This window comes from Passer domesticus, chromosome 1 (assembly GCF_036417665.1).
Source record: "Passer domesticus isolate bPasDom1 chromosome 1, bPasDom1.hap1, whole genome shotgun sequence".
NCBI classification, from domain to species: Eukaryota; Metazoa; Chordata; class Aves; order Passeriformes; family Passeridae; genus Passer; species Passer domesticus.
In genome coordinates, this window is record NC_087474.1 from 122,554,365 (window position 1) to 122,575,662 (window position 21,298).

The following is a 21,298-nucleotide window of genomic DNA, read 5'->3' on the forward strand; positions in this document are numbered from 1 at the left end:
GAACACATGGAAAAGCTACATGATATACACAAGTGCAAAAAAACAGTGGGATATCTCATGCTTTTTCTGTAAATCGAACATGGAACATAATCCCTGATATGTTTTTTCTACCCCAAAAGCTAAAGTAGTTTAACTTCTGCCTTAGAACTGAAGGCAATAGTTGAAAATGTGAACTTGACATTTTAAATAGTAGAGGCAGCTGCTGAACACATCCCTTTACTGTATTTTCTTGCTTGCAGTTGGAGTGTGTAAGTTCTCGGGTTATAAAAGAACAAAATAGAGGTGCACTAGTTCAAACTACATTTTTATTACTGCTACCTGAATTTTCAGTCACACCATGTATTGCCTGGAGGAGATTGTGGAGTGCAAGGGAGCACCATTCCAGTAATGTCCCTAAACCACTGACTCTACAGCTGATATATTTCTGTTATAAACAGAAAAATATACAGGTGATGCTGGTCTTTTGAACCATCAAGATTATTGACAGCATTAGACATTCATGCTGACTGTAAGGCTAATCAAATGCATGATGAAGAAGTCACATCATTATAATGGTATTTGAGGGAAAATTCAAGATATTAATAGTGGTTACAAACTAGGAAGATGTGATTTAAAAGGTCATAGATTGATTCCCCATTGAGATATAAAGATGCTCAATGTATGCCAATGATCACCAAAATAGAACTTTGGACTTAATTTGGGCTTAGTAATGTCACCTTAGGACCTGGTGATACAGAAAGTATGAAGCAGAGGACAAAAGGCAAGCTTGCACTCCTGAGAAATAATTCAGAAGTAGAAAAATAAGTGTAAAATTAGGAAAGTGGGATGTAATTCTACTTCTGCTCTGCTATATGTAAGTCTGGGCTAAATACTGGTGTAATTGCACTGATATGGATAGAACTGCTACAGATATAATAAATCTTTTCATAGTAAAGAAAATCAGTCAGATTTTTTGCCTATTATTTTGCACAAAGGTAACCTGTGTTCATTTTTTTCAAATAAAGTAAAACTTAAGCAAAACTTCTGTGGAGGAGATACTGAGCTTCTGTAGTTCCTGATTATGTCAGCTGAAGGCTACTTTACCTCTAAAGGCACTAGCCATACAATGCATCAATGGATTTTTTCTCTGGTTGCCACAGTTTGGGTCTGGTTTGTATGGCCTAGAGAAGCCCATGCTATGGAGAAAAAGAAAGGGGATGTAGCTGCTTGAGATCCCCGACAATCTACTCCAGATATAGCTGAATTCTCTTAATTTTCATGAGTGATTGCATTTTAGAAAAGCATTACTCATTTTGATTCTGTACCTTCATTGCATATGATTTTAAGAAAGCTTTTAATAAACTATAGTAATTAAAGAGTACTGCATTCAGGAAAAAGTGTGAGAATTAACCTGTCCAAATTAATTAATGAATTTTAAGTAAGCCTTTTTAATATACAGAGAAACCTACATATTTTCTGAGTCTGTTCACTCCAAAAGGCACAATATCATGTATTGAAGCATACTATCCCCATTTATGTCAGATGTTGTAATTTAACTGTCAAGAATCCTAGATTGCCATGATAATTGCTTTCAGCACTTCTGTAAATGCACAGTCATTCTTGAAAGGTACACAATTACAGGATTTTTTTATATCCTTTGAAATGGAGGGCTGGAGAGTTTCTGTCTGTAGTTATGCTGCTATAATTCCTCCTGTATCTGGCACTGCTGAGGCCACACCTCAAATCCTGTGTCCAGAAAGTACAAGAAAGTAGGAGAGGTATAGATTGGATAAATTGGAAAAATTTCTTCACTGAAAGGGTTGTCAAGCATTGGATCAGGCTGCCCATGTGAAATCACCATCCCTGGAGGTATTTAAAAAACACTTCTTGGGGAGATGCTTGAGTGATGGACTTGCCAGTGCTGGGTTAATGGTTGGACTTGATGATTTTAGAGGTCTTTTCCTAAGACTAAACATTTCAAAGAATTATACTATACAGAGTCACATTTGTTATAGAAAAAAAAGCTGAAAAGGTAATTTTTCAAGTTTTCATTGTGTTTAAGACAAACAGTAACAAATTATTTAATTTATGTATACTGCAGTGCTCAAGTCAGTACCCTTGCCCACTCCTAGGTTTAAGCTTTGCAAAACTAATTTTTCAGGCTCTTTCCCATTTGTTGGCATCTCAAAGCGGGTAGTAATTGATTACTACATCGCAAGCCTTTTAAAGAGCAGGATATTAGTTTCACTACCTGTTCTGAGTGAATATGAGCTAGCACCAAGTAGCAACACACAGTTTCAAAACCAGAATATTTTTACATATTTGTCTGTCTATGTGTATATAGTGTGTTGTTTTCTGTGTTTTCTATTTATAAAAAAGTAGAGCAGGTCTGCTTCCACAACTTAGATATTCAAGTTACTGTTGGAAGAATAAACATTTAAATGTTTCAAATCTGTCTAGTATCTATGTAGCTCTGATTTTAGAAATTTAGTCCACAACTATTAAGTTCTGTATCATATTCCCAGATTTTGCTAAGAATATAAGTGGAATGAGTATCATGATGAGGATTATTTTAACTTATAAACCTCTGCCAAAGCCTAAAAAAGATATTCAGGATAAAATCTCTGGATCCAAGATGTAACTTATAATTTTTGAATATATAGGACTTTTTTCAGTATGTGCATTAACTGTCAGTTTTACTGGGAAGAGGCCAATTTGTTTGCAGCCAAGGGGTAAGGTGGGTTTGGATGAATGAAAAGAAAACAGAGATAAAGGAAGTCTTATACTGTTCATAGCTAATGAATTTCTCTAGTGCAAATTCAATATTAAGTGCAGATTGCAGCTGCAATGGTTCTTGGGGGAATTCAAGAGGATATTGTATCTTACAGGGAATGTTAATTTAAAAGAATGTCTGGTCATGATGCATTTAATAACCATTGGGAACTGTAGTATACATTAAAAGGCAAGGGAGAAAGTAGTGCCTGATATGATACAGGTAGCAATCTTCATTAGGAAGTATCTGTGATTGCCATGAATGGAATGGACACATGCAATTTTGATTTATAATCAGTATCTACTGTGAAGTGATTATTTTCTTTGTCAAAATTGAATTGGTAGGAGCCTTACTTGCATCTAACTCGTTTAGAAGAACTAGAACAGTCCTCTGCTAACTCATGAATTTACTGAGTAGAAAATGAGGCTTAAAAAGAGTTCAAAATGGAGGAACAAGGTGGGCTGAAGTCCTCAGCCATTTCTGCTGTTTTGTTTCATTTAGCTGGTAATTGTATTTCTTTGCATAAACTTATCTGTCATCAAGCATGGTACATAAGCATTCTGTGAGTGTGTTTGTTCATACACGTGTTTGTCTATAAGGTAACTGTACGTGTGAGACAGGGAAGCATTTTTAGCCCTAAAAATAAGTAAGCTTCATGTTGCTTTGATTCTTTTTCTCTTTCAAAAATGCCAGGTTTTTCTTTGCCATTCTAGATGCTTCAAGATGGGTGGTGTTTTGAGGAAAGAGTGGGAGGGAAAAGAGGGGTTTGGGAGGATGGGCTGGTGTTGACAGCTTGCTAATGAAATTTCAGCTTTAAAACTCATCGAGGATTTCTGTGAGATAATCTGAAAAAAAAAGAAGTTTCTCTTAGCCTGACTTTTTAAATATAATATCTTTCACTTATATAGCACCTGCTATCCCAGGGAGCTAGTATTTTGCAGATTCTAATTTAATTAGCCTCTGAACATACCTCCAATGTTACTGAACAGTACCATTCCCACATAGACATGATGAGAGATGTACAAGGAGATAAAGCTACTACATTGAACCAGACTTAATGGCTCATATTGTGTTACCTTAAGCACAGGAGAAATCTTGGGAGGAAATGCATACTGAGAAGGTATCTGAAATCTCACCTGCTTTTTGTTACATGGTGGATGCTGAACATTATCTGCTGGCTCTTGGTAATTGTCTAAAAGCTGTAGAAATAGTAACTGGAGCAACCTACAGTGTGATGGGCAGAGCAGAGTGCAGGGAATGCATGGGCTTCTTGCAGATTCTCCCCAGCCTGGGGTATCCCAGCCCCAGTCTCACACCCCCTGGGAGTTTCTAGGCAGGAGACTGAGGTTATAGCCAGCACTGGGCCCGTATCAGAGTAGCAGGCATGTAACTTGTGGTACATGCCCTGTGGATGGACAAGAGCAAGGAGAAGATATGGAGCTATTCAGCTGGGACAGGGTGGTGGTAGCTCTGGGTATTCCCATTGTTTTGGTGTTCCTAGTGGATGAAACTCGAGATATCATTGGTAGTTTTTTTCCTCAGAGGAGTAGGCAAGATTTTCATCAGTCTTCAGCTAAAGGTGTTTAAATTGAGTTGCATTCAACTCTATGAGCACACCTGGTTTTTGTGAACCTCTGCCTTCTCTTTTATGTTGAATATGTTGTTAGCCTATCTCCATTTGAGTGACATTCTTCAAGCTTATGAGAAATATACAGAATGAGAATCAGGACTGGATTTTGCTCACTGCTGAGGCCAATCTTAAGAGCCTTTCCTCCCTCCTGCTTGAAGTGGTTTCCTTTGTCATCAGGACAGAGTTCAAATCAAGCCAGGAAGATCGTGATGGATTAAACCACATAGGTTTGCCTTGGAACAGCAGTGCAAATGTGAAAAGCTTAACAGGAGCTTAGTCAAATTCCTCAGTTCATTAAAATTAATTTGGAGATCGCAAAAGGATCATCAGTTTTCTGTATGACTTCTGGCATTCTCTGTGTCTAGTTAAGGTCCACCCCTTGCAAACATAGGCCAGATTCCCAGGCTGCTGAAATTTGTTTCATCACTTTCCAGGCCTGCTTGATATACCAGAGTCCCAGAGTGTGAAAAAAATAAATGTTGAAAGCCAGCTAAATGAAGGGATTTGGACTGGCTTATTCAGAGCAGCCTTTTTGTTTATTTGTTTATTTGTTTTTCATTTTGAATAGCAGAGACCAAGTTCACTTCCTTTTAATCTACTCTTCTTTTAGACAAAGTGGCCGAAGCCTACCTATGGCAGCTTAATGCTAAATGCCAGATTCACCCCTGTGGGCAGTGAGGTGCAGCAGAAACATTCAGAGTGGATCGTAGCATGAGAAAGGTACCATGAACTCTGCTTAGTCCAGGGAAGTAGCACATGAGCCTGGGGACCACAGTGGGGGAATGTGCTCTGCAAGGTGGACTGGCATAAAAAACAGCCAGGGGCCTGTTCTTTGCCTTTGTCTGAACTTTCTGAATTTACTGTTTTGTTGGATTTAGGTGGGAGAGCTTTGATTGGGGTCGGGTCAGTTCATTGCCTTCATTTACCTTGAAGAGTTTGGTGAAGATCGCTCTGCTTCTGGGGGAAAAAAAAAAAAGTCAGGACACAAGCATGCAGAATCCTGTAGAGGGTCCAGCAGATGTATAACAGTATGGTAATAGCATGTCAGTGTGTATGCATGGGACATGTTCACACATATATGTGTATGCCTGTATATACAATCCTGAGTCTGTCCCATTTTATCAAACTGTCTCAATATTTAAAGGAAATTAGAGGTCTCAGTCCTGGTGATTTCAGTAAAATTTGGGCTTCTGCCAATGCTTTCTGGGAAGTGGGATGTTTCAGCTTTCAGTGATGATGTAGCTATAATGTGCTTCTAACTTAAGGTAATCCAGAGCCAAGTTTAATCAGATACACATTAGTGAATGGAATGCACTTTGCAAATTATTAAATTCTGGTTGGACCACTCCATGTAAGATAAGAAAATCAGAGCAGATGCTACTAAAGCAAAGGTGGGAGTTGAGGGCAGAGACTGCCAAGAAGCAGTAAATGTGTTTTGCAGAAAACCCACTGATTCTTTGTCAGAGGCGTTTTCATTGCTTGCCATCTCTCTGCAACTAATTTTCCCCTAGGACATTGTAAGGTCACATTGACCTGTGTGTCCAAACCATGTGGTCAGGAAAGAAAAAAAAAAAAAAAAAGATAAAAACACATTTGTGAAAATATCTAAATAGTTGGTACAAAATGAACAGGTTTTCTGCTGTCTTTTTCAAACTTAATTTTAAAAGCAAATTAAAAGAGTGAATGACGGTCTTTATCTTGACCGAGGGTCTCAGTGCTTCACAAGTTATCATGCCAGTCTGCAGCTTGGTTTAGAACTTGCACAACAGTATGGAAGAAAAAATCACAAGTCCTTAGAGACAGCTCTGATCATCACTGTATTTTACAAGGAAAATAAGTATTCTTTTGTGGAGTTGTTTTTGGTCTTTTTTGCTTTCATGCCCATTTTGACAAGGACAAGATGGAAAAACAGAATATTAGAAGAAAACCATTCATAACTATATCCCAAAACTAGAATGTTTTTATCTTCCTTTCAAGTCATTTATGCCACAAAATAAGAGCTTTAATTCTTTAGTTCAAAAAATAAAATTGTAGTGCATTGAATTAATCAATTCAGCAGAGATCTTTATTGCCTTTATGTGCCTGCTATGAGTTAGTTAATAAGCAGATGGGGTTCTCTAGAGCACAGTTACCCATATTTGACCAACATGTCAGCTCAAATGCATTTAGATACCTGTGTTTCAAATGTCAGTAAAGGGTAGGGGGTTTCTAAGTAGAAAGAGAAGTATTCCCTGGGGAAATAGGGCAAGGAAAAACTGCATCCTTGGAGCCACCAAGGTCTTTCCAATAACTGAAGATGTCCTGCCATGGCAGTGGGACTCCATGGAAGTGCTGGTTCCACTTGGTTCCACCTTCCTCCTCCCTTTGCCCATGGCTTGTTGTTCTCTTCCTTCTCCCTGCGGTTCTAGTGCTCTGTGATCCTCATGAAGCCATTTCAGCATGCTAAGATGACAGAAAACAAGCCCAAATTAAATTAGAAAAACAGGGACAATGGTGACATGCATGACATGTCAAAATAGCTTAGCACAGATTCAGCCATATTTGGGAGGCTGGCGTGAAGGAGGGAGTTGGTTTGCACAGCCAGGATTCATGGATGGTGGACATCAGCAGACAGATCAATGAAGTTGTCCCTACAACCATGGCTTTAATTGCTTTTTTTGAAATGGCCTTCAAAGCACAGGGTCACCTTTGTTACACATCTCTGTAGGTGCAAACACAGAGATGTTTGCACCTACAGAGTGTGCAATGTGATCAGAGAAATGGAAAAAGTAGCAGGAAACCTTTCAGATCATTATAATTGTCTTTTTACATGAAGAGATGTTTTGAGAAAGCAAAGAAATCCTGCCAGAAGCAAACATGTCAAAGCCCCTAGAAAAACAATGGAACCATGCACATCTGGAACTGAGACAATTGTCTTAAAAAGGCGGTTCACTTCCTTCGAATGTTTTTTTTTTTCAAAGACCAGTTCTCAACATTAATTAGTATTCCTAAGACATAAAAGACCTTCTCTGACATGAAAAATGGTAAAAGACATGTAGAAAGCAAATGTGTTACCTTAGCTACCTGTTTGGGGTGACATTTTAAATACAGAAAATAAAGTTGACAGAATTATAGTGACCTTTCAGCCTGAACAAATAAAATAACATCTGCCAAAACTAAATGGCTGCCTCTAGCTGTAGGAAATGATATGCATCTTTGAACACTATTACACAGGCCTTTGGTAGAGTTAGCTTTAGTAATGCTTACGAGGCCTTTGAAATTTATTTTTCTGCAGAGCAGGGAAGGCTGAAAATCCCAAGAATATGGTGCAAGTGCCAAGAGACCCACAGGGACCAGCCATGGCCGTGTGTGTGGTAAAGCCATCTTCACGGTCTTTCACCCTCTTAATCCCTCACAAGTCCCTTGTTTTCTTGAAAGGACCCAGAAGGAGCTGTTCACTGCATCGCTGTATATTTTCTTTACATTCTCTATACATGCACATTTCTGTGTAGAGAAGCAGTCTTATGAATTACATTACCTCTTTTTGAATTTCCTCTGGAAACCAAGGACATATGTGTGGCCTGGGAGCCAGCAGCAATCAGGCAGATTGCTGTTAGAAAGGAAACTGGTAGGTCTAAAAAGGGAAAGCTTCTCTTTAAAATAATCTGCATAGGAAAATAAAAAAAGAAAGTAATTGCAAAAATTACTTTTTCCCGCTTTCCCAAGCTCTTTTAGCTTCTGGTCTCATCTTTACCAGCAGATAAAGCAAGTTCTTAATTGTGCTTTTGAAAAGCTGAGAAGAGCAGTTCATAGTTTTTAATGCCTCCTTTATCAGGCACATTTACATCCCTCTCCACCTTCACCTCAAATACTCCTTAAATTCAGAGTGATCACAAATGTGGAAAAGCCAGTTCTGCACTTGGATAACTGGGATACACAGAGGAAGGAAATGTCAGGGAGACAGTGGTATTTTACCTAGCTAGCTTAGAAGGCAAGCAGGTCCCATGAATTGCAACTGTAATTAGCCAAAAACACTGAATTTCATAATGGTTTCCAGAGGTTAAAGGAAGTTCATGCAATTTTCTGTCTGTATTAATATGAATGGTTTCCAATTTAAGCAAATAATGCTAAACAGCCTTATAATTATTATTATTATTAATAGTATTATTATTACTGTTATGTATTACTTCAGTTGCACTTAGGATTCTGAGAGAATTTTTATTCATTTTGCAAAGATCCGGGAAGACATGTCTCATATTTTCCTTGAAAAAGTCATAAAGTATAGTCTAGGCTGAGAATCAGACTTGTAGCATGTGGCATTTTGGAAATGAGGTGTCAGTTTAAATAAGGAATTTTATCACTGGCATCTGTCATATATCTGAGGGATTTGCAGTGGTGGGCATGGATAGTTAAAATATCTATCTGCTTCTTAAACATACTTTTTAAATTTTTTGTTTAATGGTAAGCTTTCATTTTCACCAGTGCTGTACTTACAAATCTGACCAGAAGTCCTGCCATACCAATCTCATCTCAGTTTTTGTATAAACCTCCCATGCTGAAATGCCTGGCCTAGTAGGTGAGGGGAGAACAGTGGATATTTTCTATGTAGACTTGAGCAGGGCTTTTGACACTGTCTCCACATGATCCTTGTAAAAACTGGTGAAGTGTGGCCTGAAGTAGGTGAAGCTGGTGAGGTGGATTGAAAACTACCCAAACAGCTGATCTCAAAAGGCTCTGACAGCAGCATGAAATCTATTTGGAGCCCAGCAGCCAGCAGTGAACCCAAGGGGTCAGTGCCACCTCTGCTCCTCTTTATCATCTTGAGAAGTACTACATGATGTGGATGATGGGGCACAGTGTGTCCTCAGCAAGTTTGCTAATGTCACAAACCTGGGAGGAGCGGCTGATACACCAGAGGGTCCTCTACAGGCTGGAGAAATGGGACCTCATGAGATTTGAAAAAGGAGAATGCAAAGTCCTGCACCTGGGGAGGAACAACTCCATGCACCAGTAAATATTGGGGAGTGTACTCTGCTGGAGTGTATCCTCTGCTGGAAGGCAGTTTGCCAGAAAAGAACCTGTGGGTCCTGGTTGGCACCAAGTTGAGTGTCAGCAAAGGCCAGTGGTGTCCCATGCAACATCAGGCAAAGGGCTGCCTGCTGGTTGAGGGAGGTGATCCTGCTCCTCTACTCGGCACTGCTGAGGCCATGCCTGGAGTGCTGTGTCCTGTTCTGGTCTCCCCAGTACAGGAGAGATGTAGAGTACTGGACAGAGTCTGACACAGGGCCACAAACATACCTAAGAGACAGGAGCATCCTTCTGAGGAAAGCTGGGCTGCTTGGCACAAAGAGATGGCTATGGGACCATCTCACATACCTGGAAGGAGGGTGCAAAGAGGGCAAAGTCAGGCTCTTTTCAGTGGTGCCCAGTGACTTCGTTAGAGTCAATGGGAACAAAATGAAACTCAGAAGGTTCCCTCTGAACATCAGGAAACACTTTGTGAGGGTGACAGAGCACTTGGACAAGTTGCTTTGGTCTGGAATATTGTGGAATCTCCGTCTTTGGAGACATTCAAAGATCTCTTTGGAGATATCTGAACATGCTCTTAGCAACCTGCTCTAGGTGATGGCTCTCCTTGATCAGATGGCCCCCAGAGACCCCTTCCAACCTCAGCTATTCTGTGATTGAGATGGCAATGGAAGGGTGAAGCAGATCACACTGAGTTTGCCAGTTTCAGTGGATATACCATGGGCAAAATAGGGTTTGGACATCCTTCATAGCTCTTTTAACCTTTGTTGAGTTTAGGAGAATTAGAACTGGGGAATGTTTCCTGCCCAGGTGCCAAGGGATAGTGCCAGATACTTTGTGGAGCACAAGTGTTCACTCCAGAAGTCCCAAAAGAGCCTTCCAGCTATGGCATATCCCTGCTCACCCTGGTGAGGGGCAGATGGCCCTATTATTCCTTTCAAGTCCCTGCCCCCTTTGACCACCTTGAAAGCATTCCTGTTCTACATCAGGCTCTTAATCTCAGCAATTTTTCATTGTAATAGTGAATTCAGACATGATACTGAAAGTGCTGCTCTTGTTTATATGTGCAGGTACGTCCATTTGGGACTTAACAGCACACAGATTTTAGGTTTGATTAGTTGTATTTGTAGCATTTCAACAGTATGGTCTCCCAGGTTTTACAAGTCTTCCATCAGATGTTATATCCTTCTCTGCTGGAATAAGATGCCTAAACTGCATGGAAATTACAGATTATACATATGCATATATATGCAAATATGGTTGTGTTTTGCACTGTGAAACTGATCCTACATCCAGCTAAAAATAGTGTTCAAAAATGTTCATAGACCAAACCTTAGCTGAACCTTTTCAAACCTTTCTTCTATTCCTGCCATAGCAAAAAAAAAAAATCTTTCTTAATTCTTGTTTCATGCCTGTGTTTTCTCTGCCTTCTTTTCTGAATAAGTTTTTAAACAAAATGGCTGTTGAATTCAGACTCCGTCTCAGCATATATAAATTCATGCCCTTTGATACAGGCATTTTTCTTGAAGGCACTTTACTATCCTTCTGTGCTTCTTGGACTTTATGCTATTTTTTAAGATGGAACTAGCATTGGAATAGAGAACTCCAGTTAGACTGAAAACAGTAGATCTCTAATGACCACAGTTTGCTTTCAAGTCCTAAATGTAATTGCTGTCTTGCCAGCTCATGTTATTTTGTCCATTGGCTTGTATGCTGCCAGCATGTCACCTCTTATATCTCTTCTTCTTTTTCTATAATATATTGATAAGGGGCAAACTAGGAGGTCGTAAACTGGCAACATTCCCTCTAGATTCCTCAGAGTGGTTTTTTTTTCACAGATACCCTTTGGATTTGACCTATGGGAATTGATGAAAGGCTGACATGAAAATGCTGTCATCTGCCCTAGAGCTTTTTCGCTAGGAAAACCCAGGCCAGAAATGTTATTCCTAAGATTTCTGAATACTAGATTTGCAAAGCACGCAGATATAGTGCATGGTGAGGTGTTCAGCTTGGTATTCAAGACCACTTCTTTGTGAGATGCTTTTCAGCCCTACTAATGCTATTTGCTGGCAAATTTGTTTTTGAATTGATTCTTATATAAAATTCTTCAGGCAGGCAACATTGAAAGAACATTCTCCATTAGTCCAGACAACTGATAAGCACCAAGAGGAAGTTAGCCTGAATTCCTGTTAAATAACACTGCCAGCCATTTGAATATCACATAAAGATCACACAAGCACTACCTGTCTATATCTTAATGAGTGACTAATCCCACATTATTTCCTGAGTGTTTATAGATTGCTCCATCCAAACAATGACCATTCAATTTATTAGGAGTTTTTTACTGCAGGATTAGCTAATGGCTTCTCCTGAATACTTCAAAAGAAAAAGCTGAAGCAGAGACTGCTATATAAATAGGATGAATAAAAAGTTATTTACAGCGAGATATTTCCAAACAGAATTCTCAGCTGTGTGTTTTCTCTGAGCCAGAAAGAGCAAGCAGGTCCTATAAAAGCTCTTATAAGCAATTTGGAAGGTTTTTTGGAGGAAGGAAGGGGAAGGTTGGCAATAGTTCAGTTTTACTGGTTAGTGGAGGCAGCTAGCTCCTGCTGTTTCATAGTGTGAAATTACATGCTAGGCCCCCAGAGTGACACAACCCAGATTCATCCTGGCACACACCAGTGGTCATGAAAGAAAGATGTTTATATGGAAGGAAACACATTACATTTTGTCTGTGGGGATAAAATATAGTGTCCACCCTAGCCATTCTGATTCTCTAGTGTTTGCCCTACTGTTGCTACTGTTGACTTTTGCAAAAGATACTGCAGACATCTCCTCAGCTTTAAAAATGCATTTTTTTTTTCCTTTCCTAGATCAAAGTAATCACAATTGTCTGCTCTTGTTCTGTGAAAGTTGTCATTGGAAAGTTGCATAATCAGCAGGCAGATCAGTCTACTTAATTTATCAAAGGCATCAGGGAAAGCGACAAACAATGTGGCTTCTAGTGGATACCCATGCAAAGGTATTCCCTCTTCCAGATGGTGACTTTGACCATGAGGTTGAGAACTTGAACACTGAAGGGTTCCCTTACAAAGCAGTTGTGACTGGAACAGGAATGCTCAAGGGTATTTACCTCACCAGCTGCTCGCTTCTCCACCTCTGTGTTGAACCCTCCCTTGTGAACTGTACAGATTGATAAATAGCTCGTGTCCCCATGGGCCTGGGCTAAGAGATGGATGCTGGGAGAAACTCAGCTGTCCCAGAGGGGACTGAGCATCTCCCTGTGCGCAGTGTGAATGATAAACACTGGTACCCAGGGGAAGCGCCTATCTCCAGACTGCAAGGTCTCCAGACATAGAACTCTGGTTTGCAGAGTGTGCCATGGTACACTTTACTCCTGTGGAAACAGTGGTAACATAGGCAAAGGGTTCTTAGTACCTTTACTGGTCTTATCCTTTTGATGGTCTCCCTTTTGATGGGAGGCTGCCTGGCTGCTTCTCCAGAGATCTGGGATATACACCTGGTGCCCCAAGCTGAAAAGCCAGAAACGCTGCTCTCCATCTGTCTCCATTCCACTCTTACCTCTACAAGCAGTCCCTTCAAGTGCAATCAGATAGGTGATTGGGACACAGGTGCATCTTCCTTGCCAGTCTCACATGGCAGATCTCAGGACCATTTCCAAGGGCTATCATCATAAGTCTGTCAGAGCTGGGAGCAAACAGGGAAACAATTTAATTCCTGCTGCAGCCCCAGGGGCTGGTGAAGTGAGGATGCCTATGATAATGATTATATTCTTGTGACAGCTGCATGGTGCAGATCCTTGGCCATGACTAATTGCCTTTCCAGGGAATGTCTGGAGCTCCTTGGGGGTTTCTGGGCTTTTCTGATCCCTGATTATTCTTGATATGTCCCAACTGAGACAGAGGCAAACCAGGATTCACTTCTTGGGGTGCTTTAGGATGACTACAGGCTTAGAAGCAAATGAAAAATATGACATGGGGAGGAAGGGAGCAGAAGAGAGGAAAGTCATTGTAAACCACTATTGGTTGGGAATCTCAGCTCTTCTTCATAGGACAGATATAGCCTTCCACTCAGACATTCCCTAAACCATGTAAGGCTGCAGGGATGAAACCAAACGGAGACAGTTGCAGAGCAGGCTATGAATTGGGGGTTTAGATGATCTCTTTAGAGTGCCCTGGCATTTATCAGCAGAGCCATGCTTTCCTAACAGCTTCAGTGGACTATCGCTTCAGAAACCCATAAGGACCCTTTTGACAAAGCAGGAAAGCTCTCAGTTTCTCAGAGGACAGAGAGCAGGGCAGATATCTAATCTCTCAGGATGCTGCTTGCCTTTAGGGATCTGATCTGACACGGACATCACTCCCAGGGCTGCAGCCTTGATAATATATAAGAAACTCTAGTGTTTCCCACAAGTGGAAACCAAGGGAGCCTCTGAGAACCTTTGAGGTCCGAAGCACTTTCATCAGCTTTTGATGAAGCAGTGCCTGTAGTTAAAAAGCATGCAGGTGTACAATGCCATGCAGGAAATGACAGTGCAGTAAAACTTCTCAGTTGTGCTACTGAACATGTCTGAATGACCTTGTCCCACGATTGAAACAGGAAAGGCAGATGCTTTGCAGCACCAGTGGCAATGCCTGGTGAAGAAACTGTGAAAAACAAAGCTATACAAATCTGCAGAATTTTTTTATTATTTCACTTCTGCATTCTCCTTTTCAATTCTAGCCTGTAGTTGATAGTGCAAAAAAATGCACTGATGCTTACTCCTTAGAAGTATCTGGGCAGCATCTAGAGGAGCTGTGGCCAGTGGCTGTGTCATACTGGCTGACAAGGTTATGCCATCCCTATCACTGGCAGTGGCACCATCAGCTGCCTGTCCAATGGGTCCATGGCCACCAAGCTCTATCTGCCCCCTGCCCTTGGTCCCCAGCACTGTACAAGGGGAAAGCTGACCCAGGGATGAGCACCACAGGCATGGCAGGGGCAGCCTTAGAAGCACAGGACTTCACAGGCTGATAGGGAAACAACAGAGCCTGATAGGGAGCCCTGGGAGGCAAGTGCATCCTGGACATATCCCAGTTTTGAGAGGAGAAACATGGAGAAACAATTAAACTAAACAGCAAACATGCAGGAGTACTTCTGTGTGATCTGGCAGCATGTGCCAGGCATGCTGTGGGGATATCACCTCACTGTGTGCAGAGGAAGAGGGTTTGCTGCCTGCCTCACCTGAGCCTGCAGGGTACAGAAAAAAAGGAAGAGACAGTAAATTGCTGTAAAGCTAGAGATGCCTGCAGAGGACAGCCCGGTATCCATGCTGCTCAGTGCAAGCACCCAGGCTGCACCTCATTCCAGTACAAGGAGATTTGTTTCCTGGAGATTTGTCACCTCACACATGGTTAAATCCCACAATGGGCTGAGCAGTGGGGCTCAGCAGCTGTACCCCATGGGTGAGGAGAGTAGGGGAGCAGGCTGCATCAGAGATTTCTTTAGACCAGCCTGCCTTCTCCTCATTAAACCTGGACCTAGTCCAACTCAGTCCTGCCATCTCCCTCCACCACTGGTTCACAAATGGGAGGTCTGCACTTTGCACACGGCAGGAAAGGAAGGAAAGTGCTGGGTATGACTGGCTACAGTTGGGGAATTCATAAAGTAGCTAAATTCAGATGGCCATAAAAATTTAGATGACCATAAAATGCTGCTGTAATACGACTCATGGCCATTTGAGAAGGATCACCCAGTCATAGAAGATGCTGGGGAATGCTTTATAGGTCGTAATGAAACAGATGTAATCATTTTGTTTATGCTCGTAAAGTGCCTTGCTTTATGTTATAGGAAGTAAAGCAGTTATTTTTCTGATATCTTAAATACTGCAAAGTAAAATTAAGTACAAGGAGTTGTTTAGTTTCTTTTTTTTTTTTTTAATCTTTGTAGGGTATGCATATTCTGGAAATCAGCTTTTAATGTCTCTTATGATGAAATATCCCCCAGTGGGATCTCTCCTCACATGGATCTCATCTCAGTGACACAGATGAGGATGCTGCACTCATAATTTAAAGTAAATTAAGTCCAGACTTTTAACTGCTGGTAAATTGCCAGAACCATGCTTAGTTGGACAGGTTTTTGTCACTGCTGTGCTCCAGAATGCATTTCAGTTTCCTTTTGCACATTAAACCTTAATGGTCGCATCAAAAATAATTTGATTGGAAAATTAAAAGTTGGCTGTTTTTTCCTTCCTAGAATAAGGAATCAAAACTGAAGGGATTTTTTTGTTTCTTCAGAACAAAAAGAATAAGCTTTAGCATATACTGCTAACACAGTAAGTATTCCTTCTAAAGAAACTTTTTTTATTTAAGTATTCAGACACACCTAATAAAAAGGCACATAAGAAGTAAAATAGAACAATCTGTTGTTATTTAACATGGCAAATACTGTTGAGATACAAACACAGTTAAGTTTTCTCTGGTAACTAAGCAACAGAAGAAAATACCACTTATCCGAATTGCTGTTTATTCTACTGATTTTTAGCTCTGCAGTAGTGATTTTTATCCTTTACACCTCACACACAGAAAGAACTGTTTATGGTACAGCTAAATTGTTTAATATAGTGTTTGATGTAGGGGCAAATTAGGCACCAGAATAAATGTCTAGGACTGCTCCAAATGGCCATTAATGACTTTTGGTCTTCTCACAAGTTCTGCACTGGATTATGCAACATAAGCAGGCATCCTGTACAGACTTAGGCAATTGCAATAAAATGGAGTACATGAGGCATGAAATCAGAATAATTTCATTTTTACAAAGAATGCAAATGGTCTCTTATTCATGTGTATCATCCTAAGGACTTCTTAGATAAAGCACATGGTAACAATGTAGTCTTTGACACTTCTAAACTGAAGAATTTTTTTCTAGAGCCGTATAAATTATCATCAGATGGATAATTTCATTATGGTGAAAATCTGTAGCAAGTGCTCAGAGCCATAGTCAGACTGGACTCACATATGGCTCTGCACTTGCATATGCACATACTTGTTGTGCACGCTGTCTAAATGAGCAGCAGATGAACATAACTTTTCCAAATCTCAAAAATCTAAATTTATAGCTAAAGATTTGAAAAAGTTATGGGACTGGAAGAACGGAGGTAAAATCAAACAAACTTTGGGGTGAGAATCGCAGAGGAGCTCAGAAAATTGGAAGACATTGACTAAGCCAAAGTATGTACAGGAAGAGCAGTCAAGTCCCACATGTTTGGGAACAACGTATCCACCAGTAATAAGGGTTTGGTTTCTCTTTTCCACTTATAGTAAGTCTCAGCTATCTGTATGACAAAGAATGGTGTCTGTGAAGCATAATGGAGCAGCTTCTGAAATAATTTCTTAGAAGCAATAGGCATAAATGACACCCAGATACTATGAAGTACATTGGGGAAAAACTCAAGCTCTGTTAAATCACTGCCAAAAGCATCTTCAGTTTCAATGATACCAGGATATTCACCAAAGGTCTTTTATAATAGAGTAGATGAATAGTTGCCAGGTTGGAAATCCTTAGCACAGCCTTCCAGAATAACTGACTCTGAGGATTTGTCTCCTGTTTGGTAGGCATTCTGGGGGCCTCCTTGCCTGACTTGTACTGGTGCAAGATCTGGGAGAAGTTCCTAAGAATAAGGGAGAAGGGAGTTAGAATTTTCTTCACATAAGAAAAAGGCACATCCTCCCAATCATGGGCTTCCAAAATGTCAGCTGGATTTGAGTGTGCTGACTGAAAGTTATACCTGGCTCCTGAAGGTGTTAGGTTGGTCAGCTGCCAACTCCTGAGGAAGAAACTCTGTAAGATTATTTTCATTCATCCTAGTTAATTGAGCAGTGGTTGTACAGCACTTTAGACGTGGAAAGCACTCCTATAAATATTTGGTATTATCATATAATTACACTACCTCATCTCAATTAAATACACAAGTGGGCATGCTTTAATCATAAGTGAATTGTTACCAGAATTATTTCAAATGTAGGTATCTCAGTCTATGCTGACCATCTTCAAGATTGCAAAATGAAGGCTCTTGATTTTGGAAATACTAGAGAACCACTGTCTTATCAGAATGAATGTCTCTTTCCTTAGAACCAAAATACATTTTTTTCCCAAATACAAATGTAGGCCATTTTTTATTTCTATTTGTCTTGCATCTTGGACCCTGTTGTGGACATAAGGAATAGCCTGGTTTTCTGTTTGTTTCTTTTACTTTACTGCCTTTCATCATTAATATAATGGAAAAAGAATGTCACTTTTGGTCTTGTCTCAGATTCACATCCTTGAGGTTTATGCTTGTTAAGGTCTGTATACTGTGCTGTGTGATGCACTGAAATTAAGACAATTAAATGCTGAAAAATTCTCTACTTCCTTCAAAGGTTAAGACATTAAGACTCAAATAACGATATATATGTTGCCATCTGATTATCAGTCATATAGTGCTTCTCACTCCATTGTATTTATTCTGAATATAATTTTTTTAAATCATCATTGAGATCCCAAGCAGCTGTCTGTCTTCATAAAAAATGTTAAAAAATTTTTAAAAAAGAGACACAGAGAGAGTAAAAGATTAATTTTGAAATAAAAATGTTTTGATATTGCTTTTTCATAGTACATTTCATCACAGACTGAAAGAATGGTTTGGGTTGGAAGGGACCTTGAAGATTATCCAGTTCCAATTCCCTGCCATGGGCAGGGACATCTTCCACTAGACCAGGTTGCTAAAAGCCCCACAGTCTGGTCTTGAATACTTTCAGGGATGGGGGCACTGACAACTTCTCTGGAAAACCTCTTCCAGTGTTTCAACCACCCTTGCAATGAATAATTTCTTCCTTATAACTAATTTAATCCTATCCTCTATCAGTTTGAAGCCATAACCTTCAGCCTCGTTCAGGTACTGGAAGGCCATAATAAGATCTCCTTGGAGCTTTCTCTTGCCCAGGCTGAACAACCTCAACTCTCTCAGCCTGACTTCACAGGAGAGGTTTCATAATCCTCTAACTGAAAGTTCTCTAAGAAAATCAGTTATGTCTAAGTTCTTCTACACAAAAAAGACAGCTATGGAATTGTAGGGTCTTTTTGTGGAGTGGGTGGAGTGGTGTCTTTTTATTTGGGTTTACTCCTCTAGTGAAATAAGAGACTTTAAGATAAACTTGATCTATTAGACAAAGTAGTTACTTTACTAGATGGCAGTATTATTATTACACTTCCCATTTCTGCTTCTATTCCCTTTTTTTAAACTCAATTCTTCACTCTTTTTCATCTCTTTTCATATCAATTAAATGTTCTTTGGGAACATAGGCAGGTTTTGTATATTTGTAAAGCACCAGCAGAAGACTGTAGTTGACTGAATGCAACCACAACCAAAAGAATAATATTCACATCTGCTCTTTCAGGTTCATTGACATCAATTTACCTAAGACATTCTACAATGCAGAACTCTATGCTACTTTTTCCTATATCTTTCTGAAATAACTGCATCCAAGAGTCACAACCTGGACTCACAAAAAAATGTGAATTTCTACTGAAACTATAACAGAACACCAAAACATAAAAACCCTTTAAATCTGGAACTACCTCTGACTGTGTCTGTATGGCACTTGCTGACAATAGGCCTCCAGTGAGGGTGTCTGAAGTAGAATTACATAATGCATATATATATAAAATGGAATGTGTCATTGCTGCAGTGTTAAGCTATATTTGGAAGCCACTACAACAAAGCACTTTCTCCCATTATTTTTCTTCTATATTTCACAATCAGAAAAAAGTGTCTTTGATATATGAATCATTTTATTAGACCTTCTTTTTATTTTAATAACTGCTAATTTGCACACCTAACATCAATTGCTGGTGCAATTAGTTGTGGATGCAAATCAGAATGTTTAGCTGTCTAATCACCTGATTGTGCCTATAAATCAGTGACAGTAATTATGCGTGTAAATGTTCATTTCAGCCTGCAATTAATTTGGTCAAAATTGAAAGGACAGAAAAAAATACCACTCTAGGCTAAAATTTGGTCCCTAGTGTGTAAAAACAGAAAGTATCTTTGTCCTCTATGTCTTGTGTTTAAATTACAGAGAGCTAAGTAGACAAAGAACAATGATTCCCCAGTCCCCAATAACTCACTGCCAGTGTTTCACAATAAAGTGCAATGGGAGAGGAAATATTTCCATACGGGTTCATTAATCACAACATATTTGCCATGCACAACCACTCTGCAGAGCAGGTAAAGAACCCTAGGGGTCCTCACCTGCCACAGTATGTCATTTTTGTAATAGGAAAAGTATTTTTTGTACAAATGTTGTAGAACTGAAGTTGCAGATGGCTCCACTGGCAGAGCTAGAGCCTCCTGGCACAATTTTCAGCAGCCACAGCTCCTTTAGGAATTTATAGCAAGGGTTAGTGCTATCTTAAAAGAATGATGCTGAAGATGCTGTCTGTTCCCACTATGCACAATATTCCAAGGTGTGCCTCTTGGGAGGACATGTTAGGCAGGACAAACAAAACCCACCCAAACAATAAACTGCAGAAGGAAATACAAGACTTACCTGTCCCTGTTGTGCTGCAGGACTTTAATGAGAGGTCCAGGAACAATTAAATGGATCGTGACTGAGAATCTGTGGGTCCAATGGACCCCATTAACAGAACTGTGCAGCAAAAGATGCCTTTCCAGCTCAGCGGCTTTCAGATCTGGGCAGCAGGCCATTCCACTTTACCTAACCCCAAAGACACCAGAGAGCCTCAGTTATGCCATCACACTCTGACCCATCTAGACCTACTCAGTGTTTTTCATGAGAGTTACAGTTGGTGCCTTGTTTAGTGTACCTCTGTGGTCTCTATCTCTGAGCAGTTCATTGCTGCTTCACTCCCACACGGGACTTTGATAAAATTCAAAGCCACCTGGTGTGATTTTAATTTAAATGTGAGTTTAATGTGTTTTCCTTTCATATTGCTGTGATGTGCATTGTCAAGAGAAATGCTGCAGGCTCAGATCTGTCCTCTCAGCTGTTTCCCTCTGCTACTCCCTGGTTTTGTCTGGTGAATGTTCCTGAATAAAAACTGCTGCTCTGCATAGAGTGTGCATTGGGTACAAGGGTACATTGGGTCATTCTTCAAGGGGGCAACCAAGTCTTGGGCTCTTTGCCAGTCAGAAGCCAAAAGTCTTCTCATCAGCATAAGACACCTCCAGAGTTACAGCTGAACATAGATTAAAAGTTCTACACAACCTTTGTAAAAGAGATTGCACAATTCACCATGCTCCACCAGTTAGTAAAAGGGTTTTAAGACAAAAACTTGTGGAAAGAAGAAATACTGAAATACTTTACCCTAACTAATTAAAACAATTCATATGGAAAGTGGTTCAAATTTACTAACTTTTTCAAATTATAAAATAGGATCATACTTTAAAAAATTGTTGTGAAAACATAATAAAAATAGCATAAGAAAATGATGTCAGGAACAGGATATGAAACATACCTCAAGCAAAAGAGAAAAAAAGATCTACATCAGTTAGTAGCCCCCCCAGTCTGCTACTGTAGGACACAAGGCACCCTGATGCAAGACAATACCTTAATCTCCAAAATTTTTCATTAAGTGAGATTGGGGATTTTTTTTTCAGCCAGCCTTAATTAGTTTGGAACTAAAATTGTAGGAACAATGTGGGAGCTTTTCTGACACAGAATATCTGAGATCAGATCAGAATAACATAGCGGATCAAAGGCCACCCAGAGTGATCACTGTGCTGTGACTCAGGTGTGTCATGGGAGGCTGCTGCACGCTCTGTGAGGGTCACCACAGGCATCACAGCATCTGGGTACTAGCCTTCAGAAGACCTCCCTTGCTTCCTAAACCACTCATTATTCCTGTACCCA

The 21,298-nt window shown here is 40.1% G+C and overlaps 1 protein-coding gene across 1 annotated transcript in view; it reads left to right on the forward strand.

Annotated features, from left to right (window-relative positions):
• The window catches only part of XKR4 (XK related 4), a 225,424-nt gene that overhangs the window by 114,306 nt on the left and 89,820 nt on the right, over positions 1 to 21,298 (forward strand). The window lies entirely within an intron of this gene.